We start from the raw sequence: 12,104 nt of genomic DNA, 5'->3' as shown, positions 1-12,104 counted from the left end.
GTCTATTGTGTCCACCTGTGTTCATTTACCCAAGCCCTTGTGTTAACCAATCCGGTCCTTCCAACCCTCCGTGTCTTGTCGAGGTGCTCCTCGTTGTCTCGTCAATTTGTGTGTATTTAGTTCCCTGGTTGCTTTCAGTTCTGGTTGGTCCATTGTCATTGTCACTGTCGCTTGTCCCTGTTGCCTGTTTCTATCGCCTGTCCCTGTCGTTGGTTTCCTGTCGTTGTCCAGTTTTTCCAAGTTCCTCGTTTGCCTTTTTGTTTTCTGTTTATTAAATGCCCTCTCTGGTCTGGCCTCCCGGACGCCCGCCTGAATGGCCACGGCTAGACTCTCTGGTCTGGCCTCCCGTACGCCCGCCTGAATGGCCACGGCTAGACTCGCTGCTCTGGCCTCCCGGACGCCCTCCTGAATGTCCACGGCTAGACTCGCTGGTCTGGTCTCCCGGACGCCCGCCTGAATAGCCACGGCTAGACTCGCTGGTCTGGCCTCCCGGACGCCCGCCTGACCAACCTTGATTGCGGGCTGCGGTGCCGCCTCCTGGCCCCCTTCTGCCCACCCTGATTTTGGACAAATTTCTTTTGTTTGTGTTTGGGACGTCTGGGATCCGTCCCTTAAGGGGGGGGTACTGTCATGATTTGTATTTGTTATTTTTGGTTTAGTATTTAGTTTCATGTTTTGGCCTTGTGTTCCTGTGTCTTGTCTATTGTGTCCACCTGTGTTCGTTTACCCAAGCCCTTGTGTTAACCAATCCGGTCCTTCCATTGTCATTGTCACTGTCGCTTGTCCCTGTCGCTTGTCCCTGTTGCCTGTTTCTATCGCCTGTCCCTGTCGTTGGTTTCCTGTCGTTGTCCAGTTTTTCCAAGTTCCTCGTTTACCTTTTGTTTTCTGTTTATTAAATACCCTTAAGTTACCCCTGCCTGGCTTCCCTGCGTTTGGGTCCTCACCTACCTCAACCCGTTACGTGACAGAATGGACCAACCAGTCATGGACCCAGCGGGAAGCTCACTGCGACGAGTTCACCCCGCCAGCTGCTGACCCCCGTCCCAGCTTCCCGCCAGCTGCTGACCCCCGTCCCAGCTCCCCGCCAGCTGCAGATCCCCGTCCCGGCTCCCCGCCAGCTGCAGAGCCCCTTCCCGGCTCCCCGCCAGCTGCAGAGTCCCGTTCTGGCTCCTCGCCAGCTGCAGCGTCCCGATCTGGCTCCTCGCCAACTGCAGTGTCCCGTCCCGGCGCCGCCCGACCCGCAGCCTCCTTTCGTCTCGCCCTTGGCGCCGCCCGACCCGCAGCCGCCTTTTGTCTCTCCCTCGGCGCCACCCGACCCGCAGCCGCCTTTCGTCTCGCCCTCGGCGCCACCCTCCATGCGACTGCAATGTCCTCCGGGTCACCCACCTGACTGGCCTTATATGGACTCTCTGGTCTGGCCTCCTGGACGCCCGCCTGAATGGCCACGGCTAGACTCTCTGGTCTGGCCTCCCGGACGCCCGCCTGAATGGCCACGGCTAGACTCGCTGCTCTGGCCTCCCGGACGCCCTCCTGAATGGCCACGGCTAGACTCGCTGGTCTGGTCTCCCGGACGCCCGCCTGAATAGCCACGGCTAGACTCGCTGGTCTGGCCTCCCGGACGCCCGCCTGACCAACCTTGATTGCGGGCTGTGGTGCCGCCTCCTGGCCCCCTTCCGCCCACCCTGATTTTGGACAAATTTCTTTTGTTCATGTTTGGGACGTTTGGGATCCGTTTCTTAAGAGGGGGGTACTGTCATGATTTGTATTTGTTATTTTTGGTTTAGTATTTAGTTTCATGTTTTGGCCTTGTGTTCCTGTGTCTTGTCTATTGTGTCCACCTGTGTTCGTTTACCCAAGCCCTTGTGTTAACCAATCCGGTCCTTCCAACCCTCTGTGTCTTGTCCAGGTGCTCCTCGTTGTCTCGTCAATTTGTGTGTATTTAGTTCCCTGGCTGCTTTCAGTTCTGGTTGGTCCATTGTCATTGTCAATGTCGCTTGTCCCTGTCGCTTGTCCCTGACTCATGTCCCTGTTGCCTGTTCCTATCGCCTGTCCCTGTCGTTGGTTTCCTGTCGTCGTCCAGTTTTTCCAAGTTCCTCGTTTGCCTTTTATTTTCTGTTTATTAAATGCCCTTAAGTTACCCCTGCCTGGCTTCCCTGCGTTTGGGTCCTCACCTACCTCAACCCGATACGTGACAATAACTCTATATTCATGTTATTTTATTGTATTGAATACATCAACCATATGGAGATGAGAATGGAATTTTTTGTGCTTCAACAGCAATACATCCATCCATTTTCCGAACCCCCCTTCCTCACTAGGGTTTGTTTCTTTAATATTTACCTGGTTTACCAGCCACCACTGTGAACTAAGCTCCCAAAACCCATTGTATTCAACAAATTAATATTAATGCTTCAAGGAATAATTCAATCAAAAAATATTTATAGTTTGGGGTGACATTCTGACAATGCACCATGCATACACATGCAAAGGGACATGCACACACATTTTTCTAAATAAATTCATTTTCAGGTGAACACTTTCAGGGACCAAAATAAAAAGAAATGATGGGAAATGCCACACACTATTAGCAATGCTTCACTGAGCCGTGGTAGTTTGGCATATTTCAACAAGTATAATTATGACACTGACAGTTTAGCAACACAGTGCAATGTGATGACGTTGGTTATTAAATGATGGATAAAGTTGTCGTAAGCGCACCATTTTTGTCTGCGCATTGATGGACTTAATTATCTGCCACTGAAGCTCCACTTTGTGTAGCTTTTGACATGTTTCTCGCCACTGATATGAATCTATTAATACTAGCGGCACACAAATCAGGCGACTGTACTGCAATGCCATCAACGATATTAAATAGATATAAAATGTACTGCTCTTTCGGGAAAAACAGTAAAAGAAAGTCATAAGTCTGTTCTTGATACCGATTGACTGTTACAGACGATGACTGACTGGGCCGGAACGAAATGATTGACGGATAGACGTACCCACCTACGAACAAAATGTATTCCATACAGCGGAATCTTGACGTTACAATAAAGATCAACTCTATCAGTTGTGGAAACAGCTGCTATGTTTCCTTTTTCCTCTTAGCGCATTAATAAGGTTTTCAATAATTTGAACGCAATGTCCTGAATTCATCAGCAATGCAGCAATCTTGATTACAATGCATACTCCATCCTGCAGACCTAATTTTGTGTGACCTAATGTTGTTTATTCATAACTTTATGACACAGAGTAAGAAACGGAAGCTTGTCATCTATTGTTATGGTGTCATAAAACACCACTGGAAATCAGCTTATCAGAGAATTGTGTGAATAAGAAATGATGAAGACAATGATGGCTGTCAAACATTTCACATTTTACTTTAAATAGAATGCTAATGTGTTATGGTAGGCTAGATAATGTACCGCTGACTCAAATATAAAATGCATGACATGATTTTTTTCCCCATATAGCTCATTAGTTACTCCTTATTTCCTCGCATGACAAAAATACATCACCATATTCATGAGGTGCGCTTTGTGAGCGTCAGTCCTGTACATCACATACAAAGATTCAATTGTGATTGTCCACTGAAACTTCAAAGGAGCATGAGGAATATAAAGTAATGTTTTCAAATGCGTTTGTTCTATAATTGACACTGTGGTTGTCAGTGTTATCACACAAACACAAACACACGCACACCATACAGCAGTGGCGGGCTGTGCATTTAGTACCTTGGCCTTTAGTGATGACTTATCCGACTTTGTCCACCTCTAAATGTCAGCCTTATCACCTTACAATAATAGAAACAATCAATACTGTACAATAACAAAACGATCTGGATCAGCTCAGAATCAAAACGAATAGAAATCCATGAAGTATTTGTTTATTTGTTTTTCAAAACAAAACGGGAAATAAAAGAACATTTTTTGTCAATATTCATTCTAAAACAAAACTGAAGAATTTAGAAATCTAGTGCAAATTCAACTTCTGAAAGTTGTCAAGGCCTTGCTTCACAGATGATGTGAAGTGGTTCAATAAAAAAAAATAAAAAGAATTAAAAACAGCGAGCAAATAAATGTGACGTGAAATTTAACATTTCTGAGGATCTGACGGTTGCAGAAACATATACAGGTACTTCAAATTTAATAATGATCTATTCAATACAGAAATAAGAGATTTGCTGTCAACTGTCAATTCCTCTGATGACACGGGAATGATGAGTGTTAAAAAAGACAAGAAGTTGGAACAGAATAGAAAAGAGGAGGCTTTTGTGTGTGTCTGAGAAAAAGCGAGAGTGACTTGATTACCATATAGATATGTGTACTGAAGTCTGTGCAGTAAATGGATGGCTGAAGGCTGCCACAAGACCTCCAATTTACTTGAGACGAAAATAGAAACAACAGAGCACGAGAAAGGTGGTGGACAATAAAACAACTCAATCAAATCACATTCTCCTTTACCCATTCAATACATACATTTGAAGAAAATAAGGAAAATGATTAGTCAAATTAGATCATTTCTGATGATTGTGATGTGTGTCATTTTTGGCTGACACAAGAAAGTACCCAGTGGGGAATCTATTTAACTGTCAGATGGTTTCTTGCTCAACCATGTTGTGGAATTCATTGTTGAAGCGGCATAGAAATGAAAAATGAATACTATCATTTTAAACAGTACACTTGTGAAATGAAATGAAGGCTTATTTATACGTGGAACAAAATCTAGTATGGAAGAAAATGCTGCAACTAAAAGTAGCAGTGATCATTATTAAATAAATATTTCTAATATCTGTGTTTGTATGGATGCCTTCAACATTAACTCGCTGCTTCTTAAAAGGGAAGTCAACCACCCCCGAAAAATCTTTACAAAAATATGTTCTATGCAGGTCCACTATTCAAAAGACGGCATTCTGATTAGAATTACATTTGCGGAATATGAGTTAAGCAGTCAAATTCATCCGTTTTTAGCCATTTTGTCACTTCTGTCGACTTAAAATGATATCACAGTTGCCTGGGCTCAGCTAACTACTAATCATGGCTCAGCTTCAGAAAACAGGTGAGATGTGAGTGGTCGTGACGCCCTGAGCAATTGTGATGTCATTTTCAGTCGACGGAAGTTAAAAAATTGCCGCCCCTGTGATGGCTAAAAACTGGTGGATTTTGCTGCTTAACTCTTAATCCACAGATGCAAAAATAATCGGCATGCCATGTTCAGACTAGTGAAGTCGCATAGAACATTTTATTGCAAATCGTTTTTGGGGGTTGACTTCCCCTTTAAGTCAGTTTGCACTCACCTCCTTTACCCATTTTAGAGTCCCTGTTAGTACAGTATCTAGCAGAAGCCAGTTAAGGTTTTAAAGCCCAAGGTTTAGGCCGTAGACATTTCTTTCCATGTAGAGGGACAAGGGGATGGATTCAATCGGTCACAACAAATGTCAAATGTAATGTGGATTGCTAAACTTGGACAGCTGGATCTCACCAAGGGTGGGGTTCAGACTACGCTTAAAAAGTCACATTTTGCTAGAAAATTTTGAGATAGTGCGGGTAAATCAATCAATTACTTTTCTTTTTTTAAATGATTTTTTGGTTCCTGAAAAACTTCTGCTCCGCACTTTGGCTCAAAATACAATGGCAGAAGGATGTTGTGATAACGCAAGAAAAATTCAAAGGGGCATGAATCGGGGTTATTTTCATGCCGCTAGCTTCAACTAGCCTGATCGGCGTGACCCATAGATTCGTTGTCACGGCAGCGGGAACACGGGGTGTGAAGAACAAGGGAAGCGACGCAAAGTGACACTCTAATGAGGGATGATGAGATCTTAATTAATTCAAGAAGTTTTACGACAACGCTCACCAACACCAAGACACTTCACAGCACTATATCGTTACTATCGTAACGCTTCATTTGATATACGGCTTGGAACCTATCCCATTGCGAATCGCTTTCTTAATCTGTTTCTATGCCAGTCCTACAAGTTGTCTTCACATCGTCAAGTTTGGGGACCACTGCCTTTACATTAAAAAAAAAATAATAATAATAATCAACTTGGTGCTTGTGCATTGTTGAAACGTCAGTGCTGAGTGGGTGCTGAACCAATGCTACCTGTCTGGTGAAAATGAATTCAATTTACCGTATTTTCGCAGTCATAGGACGCTTTGAGGCAGCAACACCTGTTGAGGGTGCTATTTGTGTCTTTGAAGCACACACTGGGCGCGCCGAGCTCAGCTGCTTTTAGCATAGCAATAGCATGGCTGCTCGAGCTGACTCAGCCCATGGCAATTCATTTTGCCTCAATACCATAAGCAATTGCCACATTTCAAAGACAGTTGCCATGATACCATTGACAATCACTATCATTAACAATGACTCTAACCAATAATAGGTATCATGGCAATAGTCTACAAGACTACGTCAGGAGAGGGACTTCACTGGTCACCACACTCCTTAGAGTCACGGTTTCAAAAAAAAAACAAAAAAACTCAGCATACAAGCAAACAATGAAACAAAGAAATAAGATTAACACAAAACATGTATCTCTCATGCCATCAATATACCAAAAAGAAATAAAAATAACACAAAATGATATAGCAATGGCTTCTTGGGAGCCATTAGAGCAATGCCTTCTGGGAGCCACTCAGACTCAGCCAAATCACATGGCTGTTTAGAGAGATTTGCATGGCTGTTTAGAGAGATGTGCTGTCATGCTTTGGGCTTTTTGTCTGTTGTCTAAACCTGGGACGTTTCTTGCTTGCAATAACATAAATGATAAGACAGACTACAACATTGTGGACAGCTGCCCTTTTGTCCAGCTTTCTCCCACACCATCACCCAAACACCATAGTCACATAATGTATAGTCATGGTCACTTTGAAGCATAGATGACTCACACTTTGTCCAGCAGGGTGTGCTAACATGCACTCCGAACAGCCCAATGAGTAAAAGGGTTGATGGTCGCGAGTGATACTTTGTCCATATAATGAGCGCAGTCGCCTTACAAGGCGCTGTGTTAGTTTAGGGGAAGATTTGGGACTTTTAAGTGCGCCTTATGACTGCATAAATACGGTAACTTCTAATATTGCTGTTGATATCCAACACATCCACAGAGTGCAAAATGTGCTGAAAATACTACACTGCCACTAACCATTAACTTTACATTTTTAGTATTTACGCCCATACTTGAGGTTTATGTTGTGTCTGAACATAAACGCCATAAAATGTGGATTGAAAACACTGTTGTTTCATCAAGTATTCATCAGTAATGCTGTGAAAATTGAGGGAATGATATGAATATTTACTTTGCACCCGTAACTTTTCTCCCAGTACTCCTAAAATGTAGGGGCTGCTGTTTTCCAATAAAAAAGTGTTTGTCTAGACTAGCCACCTCAGGCTGCACAATTGATTAAAATGCATCTGTTCTTCTCTTTCTTCTCATGTGTCATCATCAACACCACTTATCCTGTACAGGGTCGCGGTGGGTGAATGGTGCTGGAGCACATCTCAGCTAATTTAGGGCGAAAGACAAACTACACTCTTAACTGGTCGCCAGCCAGTGGTAGGGGAGACACAGACACCATAACTGAACTTATCCCACATTACACGTCCACAAGTGTACCACTACACCATCAGTCACTTCTCTCTTTCTTATACAGCTTATTGTGTTCTGGGTCTATGAGATCTGGAGGCGATCCCATCAGACTTTGGCGAAATGCACACGACGGCCTGGTCAGCACTTAATCACGGAGCACATATAAAGACATCAATTTTCCATTTCACATTCACACCTTCCTGAGTGAGAATTGAACACACAGTGCCTGCGCAGAAGTCAGGCAAGTCAACCCATACACCATCAGCGACTAACCCTGAGCTTGTAGATCACGTTCCTCTCACAGCCTGCAGGTAACAAATATCTAAAAATATTATTGTATAGTTAAAGATTCAATTTATTTGAAAAAGGTGGCCAAGACCCAGGTCAACATCTACAGAGGAGTCTACTGCTTTGGTGCGTATGTACAGGGATAGAGGAGTCATGTCCTTGTTAAAGCCTGCAAGCAGCTGTAATGGCAACATCAAACTCTGAGGGCACATAGGAGTCCTGAAGAGAAATAAGGTTTGAGAGATTTGCAAGTAGATGGAATAAACCAACAGAGAGAAAGATAAAAACAGGCAGAAGACAGGACACAATCACAATGGTAAACTGTAAATCAGAGATAAAGAATGATACAGGCTGATGGGATAAACTGTAAATCCCTCATCAATGTCTCAAGATGAATGATCAAATATTCAAGACCTGCCATTGAGAAGAGAGACAGACAAATGGGAGCAAAGGGAATATACCGTCGATGTGGAAAATGCAGGATACCAAACACAAGAAGATTGTACAAAATAAAAATAGTGGAGCTCCAAATGCATTGAATGCAAAATAAATAGATTGAGTGTAAAGGGATCTTGGAAATAAAAATATCAGTACACCCAACGTTTACAACCACAGGAAATGAAAATGGAGGAAAATGAAGACATTTGAGAACAGCTTTATAGTTTCTACTCATTCTAGTTTGCAACAAGAGTTTCCACAGTACTTTCTCCAACATAATGGAGTGTGTACCTGAGTTGACCGTCATTCATTGAGAAGAGTATTTTTGTTGTGAGTTCAAAGGACCCTATTGTTGGACCTAAACGCTTCAATTGTGTTAGAAAATTGTTAGGTCACACTCCCAATAAATAAATAAATAAATACAGTCACCCAACCATGTTTTTGTGTGGTGCAGTGGGCCACATCTTGGAACTGTAAAGAAAATGTTTCCACAAAAATGGAAGGATTGTGGCATATCCAGAAAACATAATGCTAAGCTGACGTACGAGGTTCAAGGGCCTAACACTTGATTTATGAATCAATTAAGAAATTAGATGTATCTCACTCACATTTTTATTTGTAATGTGAGCCAAATGATCGTTTTACGCACGCCACATATCCGAACCTCTGAATTGACGGCATTTATTCATGTGTTGCTGGAACTGTTTTCTCTCCACATTCTATTTCTTAACGCTCCTGCATAATCTCCACCACACACACAAACACACACATGCAAACAAACTCATTTGAATAAGCCATTATCCATTTTCACATTTTCCCTCCATAATATAACTGGGTATCCAATTAGACCTACGCAGGATCACCCAACTGAATATCTATAATGAGGAAGCTCCATAAAGCTGCAACTTTTATAGGGAATAGCATCACATTATTGCGCTGCATCAACCTTTTTTCAACACACCTTTCCTCACTATACACACACAAACACCCCCCCCCACACACACACACCCACACGCACCCCCACGCACCGCACACACACATACACACACATATATATATATATATATATATATATATATATATATATATATATATATATATATATATATCTGTCATGTCATTATCCACACCGTCACCAAGTGGGAACTGAACACGACAACTCAGGCGAGTGTTCCACTACACCATCAGTGACTCTCTCTCTCTCTTTTATATATATATATATATATATTAGGGCTGGGCGATAAACCAAAAGTTTACCGTTACCGAACTTTATTACAATGACCGAAATCATGTTGCCCATGTCGGTAAATTCGGTGAATAAAAAAATAAAAAAGAAAAGCCTTTTCTGTCTGCGGCAATGTTCATGCCCCTTTAAGACCGCTACAGCGCCTCTAGTCACGTGACTCCACCCGTCTGATCGAGAAAGAAAACAGACATCGCTCTCGTTGCTGGCGATTCAAATCCAGAAGCTTTTTCACCACCCACAACACAACATTGCTGTGCTGAAAGTTCAAAGTGAGAAGCAAGGTTCGACAAGTGACAACAGCCCATTAACGGAGGCGACACCATAAGAGAGAACGTCTCAGAGGTGGACGCGATAGCCTAGCACATAGCTAAAGATAAAGCTCCTCTAGTTACAGTGGCGTGCACAGGATTTAAATGCTTCATGAAAGCCGTATTTCCCGATATGGACTACATCGGGCCGGGAGCTTAGACATGTCAAGCATTTTGCATCTCCATCCGACGTGTGGTCGGGTCGCAACATGGATCCCTGATTGAGCCTGACTTGGCAATACATAGACGACAAGTGGCGACTGCGCACCAGAGTACTCGAGACGGCACATTTTTCTGATGAAGCACACGCGTTTGTTTGGCACTGGCATTCCATTGACATTTTTTTTTTCATTTTATTTAGCATTTTTTTATTTGGCATTATTTACATCATGAGAGCATCTTGGCGCAATCTATTTGCAGAAAAAGATTTTGCAAGAGGTACCCTTTTTCTTTGTGACATTGTTCAAGTCATGCAAAGCAAGCTATTTGGAATGTTCATACAAATGATTTTTGTACTTTTATTTTTCATTGAAAGTAATGTGTACCAGTCAATAAAAAAACAGTCAATATGCATTTCCTGCATTTATTTTGATTTTAGTCCACGGGGGAATTTATCGTGCATTTATTGTTATCGAGGTAAAATTGCTCGATTTCTCACGATATTTATTTGAGGTCATATCGCCCAGCCCTAATATATATATATATATATCCATCCATCAATCCATTTTCTGTACCGCTTCTCCTCACTAGGGTCGCGGGGGGTGCTGTAGCCTATCCCAGCAATCTTTGGGCAGTAGGCGGGGGACACCCTGAACTGGTCGCCAGCCAATTGCAGGGCACACAGAGACAAACAACCATCTGCGCTCACACTCATACATAGGGGCAATTTAGAGTGTTCAATTGACCTGCCATGCATGTTTTTGGAATGTGGGAGGAAACCGGAGTACCTGAAGTAAACCCACGCAGGCACGGGGCGAACATGCAAACTCCACACAGGACGGCTGGAGCCGGGATCGAACCCACGACCGGTGCATGTATATATATATATATATATATATATATATATATATATATATATATCTACATGCCATAAGACGCGCTGCATCAAAGGGCACAACACCAGTTGAGGGTGCTATTTCTGTATTTAATGCATATACTAGGCGTGCCGCACTACAAGGCACTAGCTCAGCTGATCGCACTAGCTCAGCTGCTCACGCTAGCTCAGCTAGCTCAGCCGCTCGCGCCAGCTGATGCCAGCTCACTGTGACTCAATCCCCTAAGGGATTCTTGCCAGAGGTATCACCCCGTTTCAATGACAGATGTCATGAGACTATTAGGAATCACTGCTAAAAACAATGACTCTAACCAATAAAAGGCAATAGTCTACTAGACAATGTCAGGGGAGGGACTTCACTGGTCACCACACTCCTTAGAGTCACGGTTTCAAATCAAAACCAAAAATAAAAACTCATCATACAAGCAAACAATGAAACAAAGAAATAAGATTAACACAAAACATGTATCTCTCATGCCATCCATATACCCAAAAGAAATAAAAATAACACAAAAAGATTATAGCAATGGCTTCTTGGGAGCCACTCAGCCTTAGCCAATTACAGCAATGGCTTCTTGGGAGCCACTCAGACTCAGCCAATCACATGGCTGTTTAGAGAGACGTGCATGGCTGTTTAGAGAGACGTGCATGTTGTGCTTTGGGCTTTTTGCAGTCTGTTGTCTAAACCTGGGACGTTTCTTGCTTGCAATAACATAAATGATAAGACAGACTACAACATTGTGGACAGCTGCCCTTTTGTCCAGCTTTCTCCTACACCATCACCCAAACACCATAGTCACATAATGTATAAGTCACGGTCAATTAGAAGCATAGATGACTCAGACTTTGTCCAGCAGGGTGTGCTAACATGCACTCCGAACAGCCCAATGAGTAAAAGGGTTGATGGTCGCGAGTGATGACATTTGGCACGCCAAGCGCTTCCACATGGTCAAAAAGTGGGGCTACTGCCTTGGGGATAGACCCACCTTGATATAATGGGTGCGGCGCTTTGTTTGTTTTGGGGAAGATTAGGGACTTTAAAGAGCGCCCTATGGCCCGAAAAATACGGTATATATATATATATATGTACATACATATATATATATATATATATATATATATATATATATATATATATATATATATAAATATATAACACTCTGTCATTGGTTTCACCTGGTC

At 42.8% G+C, this 12,104-nt stretch overlaps 1 protein-coding gene across 8 annotated transcripts in view; it reads right to left on the bottom strand.

The window, feature by feature from the left end:
- The window catches only part of LOC148333984 (protocadherin Fat 3-like), a 178,680-nt gene that overhangs the window by 77,461 nt on the left and 89,115 nt on the right, over window positions 1–12,104 (bottom strand). The window lies entirely within an intron of this gene.

Source organism: Idiotropiscis lumnitzeri, chromosome 7 (assembly GCF_059441095.1).
Source record: "Idiotropiscis lumnitzeri isolate Australia: NSW breed Sydney's pygmy pipehorse chromosome 7, RoL_Ilum_1.0, whole genome shotgun sequence".
Taxonomy (NCBI): domain Eukaryota; kingdom Metazoa; phylum Chordata; class Actinopteri; order Syngnathiformes; family Syngnathidae; genus Idiotropiscis; species Idiotropiscis lumnitzeri.
Note: the sequence above shows the minus strand (reverse complement) of the source record. Positions and strands in the feature narration are given on the sequence as shown.